A 22,458-nucleotide genomic window follows, 5' to 3' on the forward strand; every position below is an offset into this window, starting at 1 on the left:
GGGAAAAAGACAGGTATCCGATCCCTCCCATTGGAACTGCTGTCCATATGGAAACTTGAGAAACTGACGTAATGCCAGGCAGCTCTCAGGTCTCCTGGGCAGGGCCAGCAACACTGGGCACCACAGCAGACCCGGCCTGGGAAGAGGTCAAAATCCTTTTCTGCCTGATTCCGTCAGCCTCTCAGAACCTGACAAAAGATGAGAGCATGCTGGAGAGTCAGGTAGATTCATATTCTAGGCTAGGTGTCAGTCTCAGGTGTTTTATCTTTTTCCTGTTTGATTTACAATGGACATGCCCTCGGCTAAGGAGAATGCACAGTATTTTTATAAATATCAAAAAGTCTATGTCATTAAATATTCTTCACAACTTGTTTGAGGAGGCTGGTAGAACAAAGTTTGAGCAGTCCATATATTGTGAAAAGACCTCAACTAATCAAAAGGATTTAACAAACCCATACCTCTCATTAACCAGATATTTTACTTTCTACTTTTAGAAACACAAAAAAAATCAAATGACAAAAAACTCAATTAAAAATGTCAAACTAGGTTATGACTTATAAGCTGCACACAGAGACCTCTAGGATGATGACCTTGAGGTATTGTACACCTTGAATAATGTGAAAATGTTATGCTCATTAAACTCTACTTACTAAGTCATGGATGTGGCTGCACATTTTTGGAAAGATTTGCAACAAGAGAAGTTTCTGTTTTATTTTCATGGAAGCAGGGAACTGGGTGTTTCAATGCCCACCTACGAGACACTAACCATTTTTTAAGCCTACACAACAGCCAACACATCATATTCTCTTCTGAGAAGAGAGACTATGAGGATGGATTTGTCCAATGTACCTGAGCTAGGCGTGAGCATCAAGCACTCAAAGGCACGAGTGAGCCATTGGACATAAGCAACTGTTGGGATTTGGACAAGGGAGTTAAGAAACATGGGTTCAAGTCCCAGACCTGTCACTCAAGGAATGACCCTGGAAAAGCCCCCACATCTCAGTATCCTCAGTTGTAAAATGGATAAAATAAAGAGATTGCATTTATCAAATGATCTGTCTCTAAAGATTAGCTCACTTCCAAAATGCTGTACCATGATTTGGAGAGAAAACTTAGAGGCTGCTTGTCTTAATGTTTAGCCCTGAACTCCAGGCAAGTTGTAGAAGTGGATATATTTGACTGAATCCCATGCTCTGCATTACAGTTTTGCCCTGTGGGGGAAACTGCACCTGACATCATATTCCTGTGTGGCTAGTTCTAGCTCACAAAGCTTTTCCTTTAGCCACAGAAAGAACTGAAGGTTCCACCCAGTAAGTCCAGAGTTGGCCTTTAAAAATATATTCTACCCACAGTGGGGGCCCCCTGACCAGACTCGAAATTATACAGCCCCAAAATCATTTTCTCTTTCAGAACCTTAATTCCAAGCCAGATAAACCCAGGAGTTCTTCCAAATCCATTTGGAGGTGAGGAAGTGGGAGGCTCCATCTGGGGAAATGATGAGGTTCTTCCTTCCTCTTGGGGCTGAGTGAGCTCCCTCTTCAGGACTCCCACGGCCTCAGAGGCCAAGGTTCAAGAGCCTGAGAAACAGGGCAGAATCAGGTTTCCCTTTAGACCACAGACCACAAGTACTCCATCCACTGTAACAGGTATGTGTAATGTAACGTATTAGTCAGGGTGCTCTAGAGGGACAGAACTAGTAGGATATATATATATACATATATATATATATGTATATATGTATCCCATATATATACACTCACAGTCATAAATATATATATTTATGATTTAAACATATATGATTATACATGATTTATGATATATAAATATATATAAGATTGCATGAGTATATGTGTGTGTGTATATATACATATATACACATATACATATATACATATATACACATATATATACATATATATACACATATATACATATATATATATACACATACATATATACATATATGGGAGTTCATTGAGTAGTATTAACTCACATGATCACAAGGTCCCACAATAGGCCATCTGCAAGCTAAGGAGCAAGGAAGCCAGTCTAAGACCCAAAGCTGAAGAACTTGGAGTCTGATGTTCAACGGCAGGAAGCAACCAGCACAGGAGAAAAATGTAGGCTGGAAGCCTAGGCCAGTCTAGCCTTTTCATGTTTTTCTACCTGCTTATATCCTGGCCATGCTGGCAGGTGGATTAGATGGTGCCCACCTAGATTAAGGGTGGGTCTGCCTTTCCCAGCCCACTGACTCAAATGTTAATCTCCTCTGGCAACACCCTCACAGACACACCCAGGATCAATACTTTGCATCGTTCAATCCAATCAAGTTGACACTCAGTATCAGCCATCACAAACGTAATCAAAGTGGAAGAGAGAATATTTCTAACAGTTACCCTCTTAAGCTCTGGGGTCACATAATTTGAATAAGTTACTTCATCTACTTTAACTTTAGTCTCCTCATCTATAAAATGGGCCTACGAAAAGTCTTCACTTCATAAGTGTGGTGTACAAATTCAGTGAGATAATTCATGCCAAGGAAAAGGCACGTAGAAAGTATTTAGTAATGTGTAATTCTTGCTTATGTTGTATCCCAAGGATCCTAAAGCCCATGCTTTACCTGCCCCCTGAAATTCTCCCATGAGAACAAGGTAAGACCAGAGCTAAGTTTTGATTTGACCTACATGTCTCATCTGTGAGAAGGAGTAGGGGCTGTGGAACTTTCTGGTTTGGAGTGGACATGAACCAGTTCCCTGGTTGTAAGCCAACACCTCTGAATTTTGCACCTGTGATTTCACTTCACTCAAAAGCCCCAAAGTATCACCCCTGCCATTTGTAGATAGAGATGAGAAATGAGTCATTTTTGCCACCTTCCTCAAAGCTCTGATAATTTTAAACACACCTATGTTCATTACTGTTCCATGTGAAACATAAAATAACTTTTAGTTAGGGTTTGGGCAGTCAAATGCAACCAAGCTTAATAAGAAAAGAAGGAGTTGTATAATGTCATGCAAAGAAGAATAGCCTGGGTCTTAGTGTGGCACCTGTGGGAGAACTAGGTGGATCAAGGGAGCAGTCATGATTCACTCATTCTGGCTGTGTTCATTGGCAGCTGCAGAACTGTGGGTAAGCTGTTGAACCTCTCCAAGCCTACATGTCCGTCTTTATAAAGGGAAGAAGGTAAAAGCCTTCCTAGGGTCATGATGGGGACAGTGTTCTGTAGGTAAGTATTTGTTGCTACTGGGTTCACTGCACTTCTCTCCACAGACCTGATGGCTTAGGTAGGCAAGTCTGTTAACCATTTGGTATCTCCTCATCAATGGCAACCACAAGCAGGCAGCTCATCCTCTCCTAGGACCTATCTTCAACTTGCACCATGGGCAGTACCTGAAAGATTCCAAATCCAACACCGGCAGGGGGTACATGTCCACGTTGCACACATGTAGTCAGGCTGGGAGTGAGTTGGAGCCAAAAGAGAAGGAACTGCTTTCCCATGATTCCCACTGGCTGTCTCTTGCCCCTAGAGAGAGGCCACATCTAGCTGGAATCTGGCAGGGACTGACTCAGTAGGGATTCTGGTTCTGGTAGCACACAGAGAAAGTCTCCTTGTCTTTTGAATATCTCCAGTTCCTTCCGTGGGACTTCCTCTGCTCCATCTGATGTCCTTTGAGTCTTGTCACAGCATTTCCCACGTTGACTTGCTGTCTACTTAATTTTTTCTCACTATTAAACTTGTCCTCATTAATAGCATGGACTCTGGTCTTAGACTATGTGAGCTAAAATGCTGCTCTACCACTTGTCTCAGTGTCCACATCTGTAAAATGAGGGTAAAAATCAATCTTCCTTAATAGGGATGTTGTGAGGATTCAATGAATTTATGCAGGTAAAGCACTCATAACAGTGTCTGGATTACAGTTAGCAGCATATGTGTTGACTCTTTTATTACTGCTTCCTTTTGCCTGAGTGACATCTCATAATTAGCAGGGTTCTTCAGGGGTTTCATCTTTCAAAAGAGAGGGGATAGAGACTGGCCAGTCAGCTCTTTGCTCAGGACATTGAGTTAATCCATCATCTTGCAACACACAGTTGGACTCTCTTCCTGCCTGTTTATTGTGATCCTAGAGTGGCTCCATCCTTCCTGTTCTTGGGACAGTTCCTCTTTTTCTGGAACTGTTTACCCACATTTCTGTATATCCACCCTTCCCCACACAGAGAGAAATACATATTCACATTTTACAAACACATATAAACTTGACTATAAGAAACCCAAATACTCATATATGCCAACCCCACCAATATCACCCAAGGAAAAGGGCAGCTCTGCTATGTTCTTAACTCTCCCTAAATATGGCTGGTGCCTAGGAGACTGCTTTGGGCTTTTAAAATATTTCCCCTCAACAGCTATCTTTTTAAAGCTACAACAACAAGGGAGCTGAGTTAAAAGAGTTCTCTAAGGTAAAACTGTCTTTTTTGCCACTTAGGTAAAACTTATAAGCACCACACAATACCCTCTCCCTATCAGACCCCAGTCCTCCCGGCCCACACAGCCTCTTGGGAACAAAGTCCATCTTCATGTAAAGCTCTGGTGAGAGACGTGGGCAACTCTGAGCACTCCTCATGCCTTTCCCAGTCTGATGCTCCGGACATTTCCAAAAAGTTACCCATCAGCTTCCCAGTAAAACAAAAGGCCATAAATTGGCACTTTCTTTTCTCCCTCCACCCAAGCTGTTCATACAGACAAAAAAATTTAAGTCTATAAGTTGAAAAACGCTTTCTTTTTTTTAAAGCAGCTACCCACATTAAAGGAAGACTGTTTAATTCTAGATCTACAGCTAGAAGATCAAAAATAGGAATAATTAAAGTCTGAGATGTAACTGTTAAGAAAGGCATTTTTTAATCCTCTTTGCCAAGTGTTTAAACAGGTAAACCACATATTTAAACAAAGTATGAAGATCTGAAAATCCCAATGGGATTTTTTTTTTTGTTTAAGACATAATGAATTCAGTCTTCAGAGACCATGAAGCACGGTTTATAAAGCTCCCTAAACTGTCAGCTGAATAATTATCTAGCAAAGCCCATGTGGAGGTGACTCCCTGTGATTCAGCTTCTTTCCTGTTTTGAAACAGAAGGTTATTAACCTCTGGAACAAAATTTGGCAAAGTCAGGAACGTAGGTTTTATGCAAACAGTATTTCCTTTTTGTGGCCTTCCTTTTCATCCTATGATGTTTAATTTTTTAAAGTCTTACAAATATACCGAATTCTACTCAACCACCCTTTCCAAATGCCCCAGAGAGCATGTAGAACTTAAAAGAAAAAAAAAATTAAACAAGTCTCTCTTTTCCAAGGTGGCCAGAGCCAGATGAACTTTATGTCAAAAACCCATGAATAATCTGACAATTTATATTCCAAAGAGAAGGTGAGGCAGATGCATTAAGGGTCGTATGCAAAATAAGAATTCTGAAAAAAAAAAAAAAAAAAAACAAAAAAAAACAACTCATTACTGCCAAACCTGTTGTTTTTTTAATATGATTATAATTTAAAATTGTGGTTTTAAAATATCTGTCTAAGTGCTTGGATGTTATTGCTTTAAAGTCTCCACTTGAGAGATTGTGGCTGTGGTTTCTCTTTTACCTAAAAGTAATCTGGACAGCTGAATAATGGGCTCCTCCGTTTGTTCCATGGACCTGTTCATCATATTTTGAAACTAACTTATTCAGCCTCCTTCCCCACAGGATGCAAAGTATCTTCAAGCAAAGACAATACATGTCATTATCCTAACTTGACTGAAGGAAAAGCTAAACAGCGAACTTGAGATCAGATGCAAAACCTGAAATGGAGCAGAAACAGTGCCTGGCTTGCTGGTGTTCCAAAAAAACCCTTGCCTGGGTGTCAGACAGGGCTGTTCACTACACCAAACCAGGTAGGAGATGTGGGATTCGTGGAGTAGAACACAAAATCCCAGTTCACTGAGTATAAAGAAGGAAAATTAACAGCCCACCTGTTCCAGAGCTCGCCAGCTTCCTTCCAGCTTAGTCAAACAGGATATTTTGTTGTATTTTGTTCTAAAACCAGAAATCTACCTACTACTGTTACTGCTGCTGCCTGTCATCTGCCACATTCAAAATGAGCCTGAGGTAGGCAGGTGTTTTCCTGCTTCACTCTCAGGGTAGGAGTGGAACTGGGAGAAGGGCAATGAACAAGAATGCGGTCCTGGCCTCTTATCCCCAACTGAAGATCACCTTCGCTACACAGTCTCCATTATCTGTGTAGAGAAATGTGGTTAGCAGACATGGACAAATCACCAAAGCAGCTGTAACTGTTCCTGGCAGGACATTATTTCTAGACTTATCAGCCTGAACTATGCTTTAAGGACTGGAACCGGGTAGACATGCCATCACCATTCCCTGGACAAACCAAATGAAGAAGCAAGCATAAAGCAGCAATCCTACCACCACGTACTTGGTAGTTTCCTCCTGGAATCTGGAGTTATGGTGTTAGAGTGCTTTATTTTGCCACGATTTTTTCAGGTCATCCCAGCCTTAAAAAGGTGCATGTCTTTGTGACTTCCTCCTGACTCAAGATAAGCTACTAACTTACCGGGAAACTTCTCCATTCTAACACTTAAACTTCAAAGTTTGGGATCGGCATTCATCTTCTCTCTGTATTCAGTTGCATGATTCTCAGTGTTCCAAGTGCCATAAACATCAAAGTCTCTTTGACTGTTTCCTTCCCAAAATTTCAAAGCCCCTTGTGAAAATGGACTCCCAAAATCTCCTGTCCTGATATCTTGGAGTTCCGAGCTCTGACATGATAATTAGGCCCTGATTAGTCTGCAAGGCTAGGTTCAATTATATGGCACATATGTATAAACCATGAGAGCTTGATAGCTGCATTTCTCAGTGCCAGCCTGCCTTTGTAACAGAGAAAATGCACACGCAGTCCACAAGAGATGCTGAGACAATTATCTCAGCATAACCAGAGAAAAGGGGTTCCTTTAAATCCCCTGTATTCTTTGATAGCATTAAATCCATGGTTCCCAGGATCATGGGCATTACCAAGTCATATTGTAGCCAATCTGTATTTCCCTGCTGCCTAAAGACCAGTCAAGAGCTGTCTTCCCCCTTCCAGCATACTTTCTTTCTTTCTAGAAACTAGAACAATTGTATGACATGCTGTAACTGACCAGTGACTACTTGGTTAGAGGACATTTTGAGGCACACCTTTCAATTCTGCAAAACCTAGCGAATCAAATCAAAACAAATAAAAATACAACAGCTTGGATCATCAGGATAAGGGGCTAAAGTAAAACATATCTAATTTTGACAGGTAGATGGAATTGTTACTTTAGATTTTGGCAAATTTATAAGAGGAAAAGTAAACTTGTGGTCTTCATAGGAAGTCAACAGTTGTATATGACAATGTGGACCAATTTCACCCAGACAGAATTCCTAAGTACACTGATACCTAAGTAATTCTTCTTTAGGTGTCCTTAAATCTTTAGAAAATCATTTCTGATTTATTTCCATGTAGGTCTTACATATTTTTTTATTAAGTTTATTCCTGGATAGCTTACAGTTTTGTAAATGTCATCTTTTTTTCCTCTGACATTTTCACAATTGCTTATTAATTGGGTATAGTGTCTGGCCAACTTACTGAATTCTCTTATTAATTGAAATCATTTTTCAGTTGATTTGCGTGGATTTTTCTAAATAGAAAATTACCGCATCTGCAAGTAAAAACAGTTTTGTCTGTTCAACATTTATGTTTTATTTCTTTTTATTATTTTATACCATTAGTGAGGATTTTGAGCAATACTAGTGTGTCTTTATTGTCTTTGTTTCTGATTTCAAACTGGTGATTCACCATTGAGTATGATATTTGCATAGGGTTTCTTTCCTTTATTAAAATAAAGCTGTTTTCATTGTGAGTTCTATTTTAAGTTTTCTAATCATTAATGGGTCTTTGATTCATTAAAATTTTATTCTAAATCTATCAAAATGATGTGATGATTTTATCCTCTTAATTCTTGATCAAATGAATTACATTGATAGATTTCCTAATGTTGAAAAATGCTGGCATTCCAAGGGTAAGCCCTACTTAATTAAGATGTATTATTCTTTTAATATACAAAAGCATTTAACTTGCTAATGTTTTATTTAGGATTTGTGTACCTTTGTTCAGGAATGTGATTGATCTACAGTTTTCTTTTCCCACATTATCCTTCGTTTAGTCTTGGTATGTGGTTATGCAATCCTCATAGATGAGTAGAGAAGCGTCTCATTTTATTCTATGTTCTGAAAGAAGTGATACAGCCCCCAAATTATCTGTCATTGGTGATCTGAGCCTTCTGGCTAGCTTTGATTAACTTTGTAATGTTTCTGTAATTACCTCTTTTCAATCAGTGTTAGAATTTATATTTACCTAGAAAAGCATCCATTTTTTAATGCAGATTTTCAAATTGATTGTAATGAAGTTGAACATGATATCTTTTAACGTATTAAATCTCCTAACAGGATCTTAGTCTCCTTTCTTATTTCTAACGTTGTTTTGTGAATGTCCTCCTTTTTCATAATTGCAGGCTTGATCAATTTTTCTTTTTTGCTTTTACTCCATTAATTCCTGCATTTCATATGTTTATATATTCTTTCTATTTTTTTGGTGAGGGATTACCTTACTATTTGTCACCAGCTTCTTAATGCATAAGTTTAATGCATTTTTACAAACCTTTCTCATTGTCAAATTAGGACGTTTAAAGTTATGAAATGTCTTCTGAGTATAATTTTATATACAACCTCTGAGTGTAGTTTTTTTTTAAGTGCTGTGCTCACATTTTCATTTAGTCCCAAATTGTTTTTAATCTCAGTAAGATTTCCTTTTTAACCCAGAAGGTATTTAGAAATCTGTGTTAAAATTTCCTGGTAGATGTATCTAGAATATATATAATATTTCCACAAATTATTAATGAGAAGACAAACAACCTGCTATAAAATAAATCTAAATTTAAACAAGCACTTCACAAAAGTAGATTTTTTTTTGGACAATAAATTTGCAAAAAGGGAGCTGGGCACGGTGGCTCACGCCTGCAATCCCAGTAGTTTGGAAGGCTGAGGTAGGTGGATCACTTCAGGTCAGGAGCTCGAGACCAGCCTGGCCAACATGGCCCAACCTCATGTCTACTAAAAACACAAAAATTAGCTGGGCATGGTGGCGGGTGCCTGTAATCCCAGCTAATTTGGAGGCTGAGGCAGGAGAATCGCCGGGACTTAGGAGGCGGAGGTTGTAGTGAGCTGAGGTCGCACCACTGCACTCCAGCCTCAGTGGCAGAGACTTTGTCTCAAAAAAAAATTATAAAAAGGAGTTGAATATTTAATATTATTTTAATATTAATGTTTCAATATTGATATTCAACTTTTTATAAATGCTTTGGCCAAATATTAATATATATACAACATAAATATTAATATTTCCTAGTCATCAGGAAATGCAAATTAAAACCAAATAAGATATGTCTTATATTCTCTCTCTCATCATGTATGATATATGATGTATATGATATGACAATGACAGAAAAAGAGAATATAAAACATGATCTGAGACCGCATAGAGCTTACCTTCTAGTGGTAAAGCCTAATGTTTTTGTCAAATAATCATACAAATTTAACCCAATTACATATATTGTAATTACTAATATAATTGGATGTATTTCCACAATCTTATTTTATGTTTTCCATCTATCCTAATTTTTTTTTTTTTTTGAGACAGAGTTTCGCTCTTGCTGCTTAGGCTGGAGTGCAGTGGTGCAATCTCAGCTCACCACAACCTCCACCTCCTGGATTCAAGCGATTCTCCTGCCTCAGCCTTCTGAGTAGCTGGGATTACAGGGATGTGCCACCCGCCCTGCTAATTTTGTATTTTTAGTAGAGACGGGGTTTCTCCATGTTGGTCAGGCTGGTCTCGAACTCCCAACCTCAGGTGATCTGCCCACCTCAGCCTCCCAAAGTGCTGGTATTACAGGAGTGAGCCACCGTGCCCGGCCCATCTATCCTAGTCTTAAGAAAAGTTGTTAGTCTTCCCCTTTTACCATTTGTTTACATTTAAATACTTTGAATTTTTTCTCGAGAACGTTGGACATTATACATCTTATTTTTATTTTTTCTTGGTGATTATCCTTAAATTTTAACACACATTTAAGCATATATTTTTCTATGAATATCTGGTATTAGTCAACATCTCTATACTCTCCCTGGATAGTTACCTATTGATTTGACACAATTCCAAATTAGTCTACTTTCACTTTCCCCATATCCTATCCCCCCATTCCAAAGCCACTATGTTAAGATCATTTGAGATTTTAGTTTTAGTTTAGTTCCATTAATTATTTTTTACATTGTGCTATCAACAACTTTTTAAATTTAACTTATAATTTTACAAGTTTGTTTAACACTTTCTTGTTACTTATCTACCACTTTCTTAGCTTTATTTTTTCTTTTGTTAGAAATTCTCGAGTTTATCTGCTTAGAAAGGGTCTGTGGTTGGTAATCTTTCCAGTCCTTGCATGTCAGTGATTTTATTTTGCCCTTCAACTTTAATGCTAGTTTGGCTCAGCATACAATAGTTTTCTTGAAACTGTTTTCTTTTCAGCAGTTGAAAACCAGTGAATGCCCCTAACTTGCTGTCATTTTTGTTCTGATGCTGCTTTTCCTTAGATTTCAGTTTAACAAATATTTGTTGAGCTCCCACTATAAGTTGCACACCTTCCTAGGGGCTGGGGATACAGGGATGAGTAAGACACTGGTCTGCGCTCTGTGTGCTGGGTTCACTCCCCACTTCTGCCCCAGTCTTGCTGTGCTTCTCTCAGATCCCTTTCTCCCCAAGGAGCCACCTTCCTCAAAGCAAGCCAATGGTTGGCTGTGCAGCAGCAAATGATGTGATCTTACAATAAACAAACAAAAAAATCCCTGCACTGTGCTGACTTAATTCTCATTCTTATGCATTTGCATGGGGGAAATGCCCAAAGAATGAAGCTGTAAAAATATTGCTACTTGTCCTTTGGCCATCCACCCACTGAGGCAAGACCTCAGGCCATCTAGTCTCTTCTGATGAATGCTCTGACCCAGCTCTGATGGACAAACTATGTCTTTCTCACTATCATTTTCTGAGTGACGACATTGGGAGGGAAAAGACTAGCTTCTTGGCAAGCAGTTTCCTGAAGGAAAAAAAAAAATGGGCTGAGGGTGGAGGGAGCATTTATTAAATTACCTGAAAAAGTTTTTTGAAATGTACTTTCTGTGTCCTTACTCCCAGAAAATGAAATTTGACCTATCGGGGGACCCCAAATACACATGTTTTGAAAAAGTGCTTTAGGAAATTATCATACATATTTGACACATGACCACCCTGCCACCTCCTACTGGACAATCACTGATGTTATCGAACTCTTTCCTTTTATACATGGCCCACAGAAGAAAGGTCATTGATTTGCCTAAGGCTACACAGCTAGTTAATAGTAGAGCCAGGAAGGGACTTGAGAACATTTTGATTCCCAAATGAGTGCTTCTTCTGACATTACCAATGCTTCCCCTTTAACTCTTGTTCTGGCAATCATCATCATCATCATCATCATCATCATGATCATCATCATCTTCACCAGACATTCTACTGGCCACATTACATAAAATTACCTCCCGTATTTGCAATAGTTCTATAAGGCAAGTATTATCTCCATTTCTCACTCCTTGTCAATGTTGCCAACCTTCACATACTATGCATTCTGAGACTCAGGATCTGCCATCACCAAGTTCCTCTACATCTTTTGTTCCTTTTCATAAAGTCTCTTTATATCTTGCCTTAATGGAAATTTGGCTATCCCCTTCATCTGCAGCCTCTCAAATGAAGACAATTCCTGTCCCACCTTATTCTCCTTATATCAGACTGAAAGTGGAATAAATGTCACATTGTACTTTAAATTCAGTTATCTTCTCCCCTCCTTCAAAGCCCCTAGATCCTCTGAAATTCATGTCACCAAACGACCATCTGCCGTCCATATCTGCTAAACTGTCATCTACCAACTCACTCCCTTCATTCACTGATAACTTTAACACCTGTTCCTATCCCCTATTTCTATCACCATTCTTGGTGACTTTAACAACCTTGTAGAATAGTGACTCATGGAATATCTCGCCCTCTGAGTTCCCTGAACTCCTCACCTCCAGCAATCATTAATTTCTATTTCACCTCAGCCACACTCTTATGATTGTGTCCCTAACCCTGTCACCACCAGTTAAGGCACCACTTCCAAAATCTGTATTTCAGTACTCCCCATGCTCTGAAATCAATTCATTGACCCTACCATTTTTATGTCTCTATAAATATACAAAAAATACATTATATATATTCTTCTTTTAACCCTCACTTACCTTCTTGTTCTGCTTAATTCCTTGGTTCACCATTATAATTACTGCTTTGTGCATTCTGCTGTTTTTCTAACCTTTCCCTTTCTGTCAAACTCATCTGGTAAATGTGCATTCAAGATTAGGTCCATATCCACATATCTTGTGACTACACCTGAGGTGCTCAAACCTCTGGCAGGAAACACAAAGATGCTAACAACTTTATCTTCATCACATTACTGCACACCCCAAATAGGCACTCAGCACACCTGGCAGTTTTATGACACTTCTTTAATGTGCCTACTTTGTGAAAATATTTTCTTCGCATCTTCCCTTTGGTCCTTAAACTTTATAAATGGCTAGCTTAGCCTGGGTTCCCCTAAAAGCCATGCCTGAAACAAAGACTTACCTGAAGGTAGTTTTTATAAAAAGTGATCCTAGGGGTCCAGAGACAGGATCTGAAGAGTGAAACCGGGGAAAGGCAAAGATGCATAAGTGAGCGGGGCTCCTCCTAGGACAACAGATGGTCAATTCCATGGGACCTTCTGAAGACCCTGATAGGATGCAGTTTATATTTATCTGCTTGGGGAGTAAAATGGTTCAGCATTTATCCATAGGATCCTGCCTTCCATTGGTCAAAGGTGGCTCTCGACACTAACTTCCTCACATCTCCAGGCTGTCCATGGCTGAGTGCCCGGTGGATTCTACAGACATTCTACACAGCAGCTTCAGAGGGGTCCTGGGGCAGACATTGCCACACTGCTGCAGAGCAAAGCTGTTTTGACACCTGTGCAGAAGTGGCCACTGTAATGGTCAGAAGAGTAGGGAGTGACACTGGGAGGATTTGAAATGGGGCACAAGAGATATCCCTTATACTTCGCATATCTGTCATGGACCCTCTAAACCTAATCTGAGTCTTTTTCAAGGCTGCAGCCTTTGCCAGAACTTAGTGCAAGAGTATGAGTGACACAAGCTCTGATTCCCCTGCCTCAGCTGATGTCAAGACCATACTTGGTATACACCACTTATTTCTACCACCCGTTCTCCACTTCCCTCATCCTTGGTCAGCATTTAGTTAGTGTAAGTTGCTCGTTTTGTGCAGTGACAGAGACCCTTATCCCCAACAGGTCGGATCCCTTACATACCCTTCCCACGCCATGGTTGTTGAATTGTGGGTCTGCCATAGTTATGGGGCAAGAGAACACTGAAAGTCACTCCTGTGGATATCCCGAGGTTCAGACAAAGACCCCCTGCCCTCACTGGCTAGCTAGCAGCAATCCAACCCCTCAAGCCAGTGGAGTCTAGCACAGTGTGAGGACCATTTCGGTGCTGGCCTTGGGGAGAAGGTAAGAGAGACAGATGGAGCAAAAGTTATGCATAGGAGTAGTATGGGGGCCAGAGACCTTAACACAGAAGGGCCTATCATTTCTTGAGGACCTACTATGTGCCAGGTAGTTTGGGTGACTTGTCATTTCCACACGAGAGCGCCACTGTTATCCTCGTTTTCATAAGAGGAAAACAAGGTCAGAGCAGAGAACTAACATGTTGAGCCAGAGTTCACACCCAGACTGCTCAAGGGGGTGAAGCCTACCAGGCAGGGCTCCTTTCAAGGCCCAACCTGACTAGATTTGCATGCAAAATACATAAGGAATCGTGTACCAAGACACTGCCAAGGAGTCAGATCATGACATGGCCAGCCACAGGGCACCTGCAGCCTCTCCCTCTGCCCTTCCTCCAGAACACCTCTTTGCTTCTTTTGGGTGTGAGGTGTCTTGAGCAGACCAGTAAAGTGTGATTCTTTCAAATCCATCCTGTAAACGCACCTTTCTCCTTCTTAAAGTCTCCCTGTGCATCTTCAGGAACAACACCCAAGCAGGGTGCCTGTCTGCAAGGGGTAGATCCAGTCCGCGAGGTGGCGGCGGCGTAGCGGGCCTGGGTCTGCCCCGGGCCAGCGAGAGCTGCAGCCGCCTGCTTTCTGTGGGAGCAGCGGCAGCGCCGTAATGACAGCGCAGGCAGGGCGCGGGAAGGGTGCGGGGAGGACCCGAATTAGAAGCGCGGGCTCTCATCAGGAGATGCAGGGACCGTGGCCAAGTCCCGGGAGCGTGTCGGGCCCACTTGAAAGCACCAGGCGGCTGGGGAAGAGCAACTAGACGGAGAAGCCCTAAATCTGGAGCTGTTTAGGGAAGACAGCAGCCGCCGCAAGGGCACGCAGGCAGGCAAGGCGCCGCCGGGGCTGGCTGCAGTCGCGCAAGGGCCACTTGGAAGCTGACGATGGATTTCAAGAGCGCCACCCGGAGGGGCCCCAGGACCTGCGGAGGGAGGGAGGGCAGCCTAGGCAGGCCTGGGCGCCGACCTCGTTTCCCGCGTGCCCTTCTCCACCTCCTTGGGCTGCCCCCGCTGCCCTTACTTTTGTGAGAGCCTCAGCGCCTGCTGCGGCCTCCTCTCCTTGAGTCACTCTTGTTCTCTAAGGCTTGCTGGCCCCCAGAGCCATTGTTCTTCCAGACGGCGGCTGGAATAGGCTGCAACTTCGGCATCCCTGGGGTGGTAAGAGTCAGGGCTGCTGCTGAGTGGGTGCCTCCTCTGTCCAGGCCCAGCGCTGGGAGCACCCAAGCTTTACAAAGGCAGCAGAGCAGGCTTTCCTGAGTGGGCTCTGGGCCAGACTCCCTGCCTGGACTCTGGCCACTTCTGCCACTTACTGGTTGTGAGACCACGGACAGGTCACTTAACATCTTTGTGCCTCAGTTTCCTCCTCCATAAAACAGAGATGCTGACGGTGATGACACTACTTTCCTTTTAGGGTTGAGTAGAGAGTCCTTAGAGAGGTGCAGAGCTGACTTGTGTTTTGAATCATGTCATTTACTCCTTGGAACAATGTGCGAATTGTCACATTTTATAGGGGGAAACTGAGGCTCCAAAGTGAATAGGCACTTGCCGGATGACACATCTAGCAGGAGCTGAGATCTGAAACGTACACTTTGTGACTCAAGGGTCCATGCTCTTTTTGGTCTTTCAAAATCAGAGCAGAGAAGGAGACAGACCGATAGGTAGACAGGCAGAGAGAGCCCATGCAGTGCCTGGGCTGGCCCTGGACCCTTGCCAGAAGCAGGGATTCCAAGCGGTGCTGCTTCACTTTTACTTCTACTCAGTATCCTGGGAACCAGACCAAGATCTGGAGCCAAAATTCCCACTGCAGAATGAGAGGCTCCAAATTAGATGGGTACAAAAATAGACACAGACAGGTGATCTTTCCCACCTCTTTTTTTCTCCCCTTCCACAAACAGGGCTTAGTGATACCCTAGCCACCTACCGAGAAGCCATGGGCCCTTTGGGAGAAAGATGGGGCACTGTGGAGTTTATACTGAAACAGGAGTTGCAATCTAGTTTCAGAATCTCATCAAAGTCCTTCTCTTGCCCTTTTTGAGGTTCTGTTTCTAAACAGAAACCAAGTGGAGGAACAGAGATTGTAGAGTTTCAGGACTTTGCAAAGGCTCCAAGCATTAGAGCATTCTCCAAGCTCTCCCAGTTCTTGCCTTTCTTCTCAGTTTTCTTCTTGCAGCCCTGTGCCAAGCATTCAATTAACCACCCTGCTCGCTCCTGCCCCCACCTCAGCCAAATGGGTACCAGATGTACCACGTAGACATTGGACAAAGTGGGATAGAAAAACTTTACTCAGACAAATTGGCAGAGAAAACACAATTAGTCAAAGCAAACAGAGCTGAAGCAGTAGGCAAGCCAAGTGTCCAGGAGCTCACCTGCAACACATTTCCAGGAGCCCCTCAAAAACCATCCATTTCAAATGGGGGCCACATGAAAGCCCCTACCCAGCAATGACAGGCTCTGAGCATAGCAAATCAAGAGTTGCCATGCCAGGGGGTGGGGAAGTGAAAAGAGATGAATTTGCTTGTGTTCCACCCTGGGGTCTCCAGGAAGGATGTAGGGCCTGTGGCTGCTGTGAAAACACAAGAGCTTATTGCCAAGAAGCAACCAGAAAATTGGCCCAGCTCCTTCCTGATCTTGCAATCTAGACCTCCAGCTGGGGCCCAGAATTGCAATCACTGGAAGAGGAAGGAACAAAGGCCCAGTTTGAAATAACTCTTTCTTTGGGGGTTCTGCTCGGATCCCTCAGCTGAAAATAACAGCCATCACCTTGGGGGGCTCCCTAATGGCCTGCCTACTTGGAGCATCAGGCAGCGCAGGAGGAGCTTCTGCCAACAGCAAACACCCAGAGCCCTGGGTGGTTTGGTCCTGCCACTACCTGCGAGCAGCAGCTGAGAGGCAATACTCATTCACCCTCCACCAACATTACAGTTACTAAAGTGAGAATTGCAAGAATTGCCTCTTACCTCACAGAACAGCACAGTGCCAGGACGCAGTGCTGCAAGCTTGGCCTTATATCAGACAGATAGAACCTCAAATTCCAGTTCCACCTCTTATGAGCTGTGCAAACTTGAGCAAGTTACTGAACCTCTCTGGGCTTATTTCCTCATTTGTAAACTGGAGATAATACACATAGTACACTAAAAGTTGCAAGGAAGATTAAGAGAAATATGCATATGTATGGTGTTGAACACATATCTGGCACACAGTCAGCACTCAACAAATTGCAGCAGCTTTGTGCTGAGCTCCTTAAAAGGACATAAACACCTATAGAAATAGGGAGGTAGGACAGAGAAGAGTGAATATGAGGAATAAATCTGTAGCTGAAAGGTGTGAGAAGATAAAAGAGCTACAGTTGGAAAAAAACATAGCAAAGTGTCAATAGAACTACGTCATCCACACCCACTTATAAAAAGAGGAACTGAGCTCTCTAGCTTATTAGCAGGGGAAATGTTCTATTTAAAAAACCAAACCAGCCCAAAGTACACATCAACTGTACTGCATCCACATAGTGGCAATGATCACCCATCTCTGCTCTTTTCCTATTGCATAGCCTTGCATGATACCTGAGCTTGGGTCCCCTTGCATTTCACCAACAAGGCCCATCTTTTCTCTTTCCTACCTACCCTCTTTTTGTTACAGAAATGATTCCAGATGAAAAGTGGTGGGTGGATTCCAACTAGAAAGGAAGGTATCCCAGTGTTCTTTTGGAGGCTCAGTCCCTAGAGCTGGTCTTGGCCACCACCTCTGTCCATAGATCTGATACCACCACAACCCACCAGTGTGGCCCAGCATCTGCTGTGTTCTCTTCCCCAGAGCAAAGCAGGGGACCTCAGCACTCACAAGGAGAGCAGGAGGAGGAGTCACATGGCTGAAACCTGGGAAAACCAGGCCAACTACAATCAGTCCATGGAGCTTGTATTAGGGGATTTCGTTTAACAGAGCAACAGTGAATCTCAGTCTGGAAAATTTAGCTTTATTTTCTTCAAACTTAAAAGTCCAACTCTAAGCTGTCAGTTCAAGTGTCTGGTGAGAGATTCAGTCCAGTTGCTGTTGGGGCCCCTCCCTTCCTAGGCTGCACAGGAATCTGGGGAGGCTTATCTTGCTCAGAAGATTGTGAGCAGGAGTCTCCAATTGTCTGGACATCAAGGTTGCCTCTCATCTCTTATGGCCAAACCCACAGCAATCCCCTGAAGTCTGATGGCTCTTCGCTGAGTGACAGATTCGCTGTCAGGCTGGGGGTTGAGGAGGCAGGGCCCTGGGCTCAGCCTGCTTATGTGTAGGTGTACCATGCTGCCTTCCCCTCCAAATTTCATCTCCTCCTTGGGATATGGCTATAAAATGGTAATGTGGTTTCACTCTCTCCCTCCCCATAGCTCCAAAATCATTTAGTCAAGAGAAAAATCTCTCCTTCTTCTCACTCATCGACCACGTAGGCTCTATAGTGGTTCAGTGGTATTCCCCTAAAAGTTATGTCCACTTGGACCCTCAAAATGTGACTTTATTTGGAATAATTTTTTTTTTCAGATGGAACTAAGGTATGGATCTCAATATGAGATCGTCTGGGATTAGGGTAGATCCCAAATCCAATGACAAGTGTCCTTATCAAAGAAAACACAGAGACCCAGTGTGGAAGGTCATGTGAAGATAGAGCCAAGGAATGCCTAAAGTTGCCAACAGCCACCAGGAGCTGGGAGAGAGGCATGAAACAGATGCTTTCTCAGAGGCTCCAGAAGAAATCAATCCTGCTGATACTTAATTTTGGACTTCTGCACTCCAGAGCTCTGAAAGAATAAATTTATGTTGTTTTAAGCCACCAGGTTTATGGGCAATTTCTTAGAGCAGCACTTGGAAATGAATACAGGCCCTTAGTATGCTTTCTTTAATTACCTTAGGCTTTTACAAAGGACAGCCTTTTATCTTCCATAGCTTTTGCTTTCTGCCTTGCAAAAACTTCTATGGCACAGAAATAACAAGACCCTAGATCCCTGCTAACAAGGGCAAGGAAAAGATAAGCACAAAGGAACACATGCAAACTAAATTCTCAATAAATTATACTGACCCCAAACACTTATGGAACCTTTACTTGAAAAAAAGAACTGTGATGAGTGGTGTGAGAGAGGACACAGAGATTAAGCCATGGAGGACCTGGATTAAGTCTGGGCTTCCAAAGAGGTATATTGGAGGTTGGAGATTTGCAGGTCTGATCTAGTGACATGGTTAATGGTTCATTTCCCCAGAAAGTAAGTCTAAGGCATCAAGCCAGGAAAATACACCTGCTTCTGAATTTGCTCATCATTCTCATAATATTTTGCTGTGAGGAAGTTGGATCTATCTGGAACCACTGGCCCTGGTGGCAGCTTTTGACCCAGGCAGATAGAGTAGATGTGAGGTACAAGAATAAAGGAGAACATAGCTAAGACCTGTGTCTCCTTCCTTTGGCTCCATTCCTGTGTATTGATGCCTGGGATTGATATTGCTCCCAAGTAGTGCAAAATTTTCTAAACACACCTAACTCTTTGTAACTACTATAGCACAAATTAGTGCTAATTTTAATCCCTAAGCAGTGAGTTAACATGGCTATCTAGCAAAATTTAAAAACTAATAATTAATAGGTACAAATAAATGCTTCTAATGTAAACTGTTTTTAACTTGTTTATGTTTATCCATGTATCATCTCAAAATCCTTCTATTTTTAAATCCAGGTCTCTTGGTTCTCCATAACTGTCCACAGATAACCTGCGACTTTAGTATCAAGAGTTCTAATCTGTGCAGCAAACCCCTGTGACACGAATTTACCTATATAACAAATCTGCAAATATCCACTAAACCTAAAATAAAAGTTTTTAAAAGAGTTCTGTGCAACATCCAAAGCCTTCTTCAGTGTGTTTCTTCTGTCCCCATAAAATGTAGATAGCAAAAAAAGACACAAAAAACTCAGAAATGGGCCTCTAGCCAATTCTAAGCAGTTGTTTAATTGTTTTGATGCATCCCAATTAAGTGAGTCATCTGCCTCCATTCTCCTGGTCTCTGATCTGTTTCTGTGGTTTAGTTTTAATACCTTAAACTTATCCTTAAGCATGGTCATCAGCAATGCTCGCCTCGCTTTGCGTTTCACAGAACAATTATGATTTGAACTGGCTTCGGTAAAAACGTAAATATTTCATAAGAGAAGGAACTAACCCTCAGAGCTAATGGAACAAAGGAGCTGAATGCTACCAAGTTTCTCTTCTGGCGATTCCCTCTTTACTCCTCTCTGTTGTCCAGTTCAATTTCTAAGATCAGCTTCCTTCACTTGGTTGGAAATTGATTATCAGCCACTCCCTTGACTCACATGCTTTCATCAGGGGGGGATTTATGTCATTTTATAGCACCAATTGAAAAAAAAAAATCCTAGGGAAAAATGCTGATTGACTTGGCTTAGACTATATGCCCATCCCCATGACTACTGGGATTTATGATTGACAGCATCAATAAAAACACAGGAATGGGGAACAAGTTTCCCCAAGGACAAGGAAGGTGTTATTCCAAGATTAAAGGAAGGTGATGACAGGAAAAACAAAACAAAACACCCCTTGATGTCCACTATTCTTTCCTTGACCACAATATGGTATTTCTCTCCAAATATGTAACTGCTTAAGACTGCTGTGGCTCAAGGAGTCTTTCAGACAACTTTCCTGTGCTTATTTTTCTTACGCTGATAGGTGGCATTCTTACCAAATTCACCTAAGACTCAAGAGAAGAATGCTGTTAAATCTCCAGTTATTCATTATATATGTGTGTATGTGTATATACATACAATTTGTATTGTAAACACTTTATAAGATACTCTTATTTTTTATACAATCATAGTTCATTGGGTTTACCTACATATTTTTCACTGTGTTTGTTCTTTATTCCTTCTTACATGTTAGACTTCCCATCTGGGATTACTATCTTTCTGTCTAAATTATATCCTTTAGAATTTTTTTTCGTGTAAGTCTGCCAGTGATAAACATCTCTCCACTTTTTTGCTTTGGTTTTAAATTTCATGTTTGTTCTCATTTCTTCTGTATTCTTGAAGAATATCTTAGTTTGGTATAGAATTCTAGGTCAGTAGATTTTTTTTTAACACTTTGACTCCATGTTCTTCTACTGCTCACAATCATCCATGTGGCTGTTGAAAAGTCAACTGTCTGGGTAATTGTAGTGCCTTTCATGATAATTTGCATCTTTCTCTCTACATGTTTTAAAATATTTGCTCTTTGATTTTTTTTTTTTTGTAGCTTCACTTTGATGGGGTGGATTTTTAAAAAATATACCATTTGACATGTGATACACTCCTTAAATCTGCGGGTTTCATTACAGAAAGTTGTTAGCAATTATTTCTTTAAATTTGCCTCTGCCCCATTTTTACTTGCCTCTCCTTCTGAGATTCATCTTAAACCTATTTTAGGTTTTCTTACTCTACCACATGTGTCTCTTATCCTCTCTTTTTTTTCTTTTTTATATTTTTTCATTTTTCTGTGCTGTTTTAGATAATTTCTTTGGATCTATTTTCCAATATACTAATCCTCTCCTCAGCTGGGTCTACTGTACTAGTTAACCCATTATTTAATTCTTAATTTACGTTATATCATTTTTAGTTCTAGACATTCTGTTTCTTTTAAATATCTGCTATATCACTTTTTATTACTTCCTGTTTTCTGCAGATCAGGTTGATTTTATGGCTTAGAAGTTTTATAGTCTGTGTTTGACAATTCCAATATTTTAAATTTATTTATATTACCATGTCTTTGAGCTGGTTATTGCTCAAGGTGTCTTATTTCCTTGTCTACCTGGTTATCTGTTGCATGCTGGTCATTGTGTCTGAACATATATGTGTGTGTGTGTGTATATATATGCAAGCTGGAGACCCAGGGAAGCCAGCAGTGTTGTTAAAAAGCCTCAGAATCAATAGTGTAGATTCCTATCTAGGTCTGAAGGCCTGAGAACCAGGAGCACCAAGGACAGGAAAAGATCCGTTTCCCAGCTCAATCAATCAGGCAGAATTAATTCAACCTTCTTCTACCTTTCTGTTTTATTTAGGCCCTTTTGGATTGTTTGATGGCCACCCACATTGGAAAGGTCATCTGCTTTACTCAGTCTGCCAATTCAAATGCTAATTTCTTCCAGAAACACCCTCACAGACACACTCAGAAATGATGTTTAGCCAGCTACTTGGCATCTTATGGCCATCAAGTTGACACATAAAATTAACCATCACAAGTCCATCCCTTGTCAACTTGGCACTCATACATGTCTCCTGAAGCCATACTTAATCTTCAAATAAAGACAATAATAAGGTCAAAATTCCACCTAATGTGATACAACTATCCTGCATACAACCAAAAATGAACTAGCCTCTGCCCTATAAGAAAAGGTAAAGTTCTTGAGTGATACTTACTTTTCTCCTTGATATTCATAACTTAAATACTCTCATATAAAATTAGCAATACTAAATACTATGATATAAAGTCAATATATCTCATGTTACATGATAAGGGAATGACAGAAGAAAGAAAACAAAGAGATACACACACATATTCTAACAAAATGAGAAAATATGTTTGACAATTATAGTCTTCATTTCTGTAACTGGTCATGTAATTACAGCTGATATTTATAATTACTTTCTGCCACCCACTCTGTATTCCCTTTGCTTTCAGCAAG

The 22,458-nt window shown here is 41.3% G+C and overlaps 1 protein-coding gene and 1 long non-coding RNA gene across 5 annotated transcripts in view; one reads left to right on the top strand and one right to left on the bottom strand.

The window, feature by feature from the left end:
• Window positions 1-22,458, bottom strand: part of COMMD10 (COMM domain containing 10) — a 355,799-nt gene that overhangs the window by 70,364 nt on the left and 262,977 nt on the right. The window lies entirely within an intron of this gene.
• On the top strand, window positions 1,558-8,792 carry LOC116470912 (uncharacterized). Its single transcript, XR_004248681.1, has 3 exons — window positions 1,558-1,646; window positions 3,113-3,223; window positions 5,734-8,792. It is a non-coding gene; the product is annotated as an uncharacterized LOC116470912 (long non-coding RNA).

The sequence above is a fragment of the Hylobates moloch genome, unplaced genomic scaffold, assembly GCF_009828535.3.
Source record: "Hylobates moloch isolate HMO894 unplaced genomic scaffold, HMol_V3 SCAFFOLD_6, whole genome shotgun sequence".
Taxonomy (NCBI): Eukaryota; Metazoa; Chordata; class Mammalia; order Primates; family Hylobatidae; genus Hylobates; species Hylobates moloch.